This window comes from Mus pahari, chromosome 15 (genome assembly GCF_900095145.1).
Source record: "Mus pahari chromosome 15, PAHARI_EIJ_v1.1, whole genome shotgun sequence".
NCBI lineage: Eukaryota > Metazoa > Chordata > Mammalia > Rodentia > Muridae > Mus > Mus pahari.
This window is the reverse complement of record NC_034604.1, coordinates 53715318-53716813: the sequence shown is the minus strand read 5'-3', so window position 1 is coordinate 53716813 and position 1496 is coordinate 53715318.

Genomic DNA, 1496 nt, shown 5'->3' with positions numbered 1-1496 from the left:
TTCCTTCCTTCCTTCCTTCCTTCCTTCCTTCCTTCCTTCCTTCCTTCTTTCCTTCCTTCCTTCCTTCCTACCTTTCTTTCTTTCTTTTCTTTCTTTCGTTCTTTCAAGAGTTTTCAGTGCCTTTCTTTTTAATCATCTCCAGTGCTATCATTGCCTCCTCAGAAAGCATAAGTTTCCAGTAGCATAATTTAAACATAGTCTCTTACTGAACATTGTGGCATCTCTATGCGTCTGTACTAATTTTAGAAAAGTCAAATGTCTTGGTATCTGCAATAGGGTCTGGGTTTGCTATATGGGATGGAGCTCCAGGTGGGGCAATTTCTGAATGGCCTTTCCTTCAGTCTCTGCTCCACACTCTGTTTCTGTATTTCCTCTCATGAGTATTTTGTTTCCCCTTCTAAGAAGGACTAAAGCATCTACACTTTGGTCTTCTTTCTTCTTGAGCTTCTCATGGTCTGTGAATTGTATCTTGGGTATTCCAAACTTTTAGGCTAACATCCACTTATCAACGAGTGCATACCATGTGTGTTCTTTTGTGACTGAGTTACCCCACACAGGATGATACTATCTAGTCCCATCCATTTGCCTAAGAGTTTCATGAAGTCATTGTTTTTAATAGCTGAGTAGTACTCCACTGTGTAAATGTACCACATCTTCTCTATCCATTCCTGGTTCTTGAACATCATAGAAAGTATCACATAAAGAAAGAATGAATCATATTTTTCAGAAATCTTCAGCAGAGTTTTGCAAGGTATTAGGTCACTGACTTCAAACTGACCCACATAGTTAACAGTATTGCAAACATCACTATTTATTAAGCAATATGCAAATGCTGTGATCAACATTTATGGTGTATATTCATGTTATATGATTTCTTTCAAGCTTTACTGTTGCTCTTTTCAGTAAATGGTAGGCATGCATTATTTTTGGTCAGGGTTGTGGTAGAGCACATAATTAAGATTATAGCCGGGCATTAGCTTAGGTTGTAAAAGTTGATTGCATGGGAAATTCAAGGCAAGCAAGGTTGATTGCTACATTGCTCTCTTCAGGGCAGATTAAAAAAAACAGGCTGGGTATAGAATAGAATAGCAGTCTTAAGTCTTAAGTAACCTTGAGGTATATTATTAACTTTGGCTTTGAGGTACAGCAAAACTTCCAGTCCCTTAGAATGTAAGAGATGTTTTCTTTTTTTTAATTAGATATTTTCTTTATTTACATTTCAAATGCTATCCTGGAAGTTCCCTATACCCTCCCCCTGCCCCTGCTCCCCTACCCACCCACTCCCACTTCTTGACCCTGGCATTCCCCTGTGCTGGGTCATATTTGCAAGACCAAGGGGCCTCTCTTCCCAATGATGGCCAATTAGGCCATCTTCTGCTACATATGTAGCTAGAGACAGGAGCTCAGGGGGTACTGGTTAGTTCATATTGTTGTTGCACCTACAGGGTTGCAGCCCCCTTCAGCTCCTTGGGTACTTTCTCTAGCTCCTCCATTGG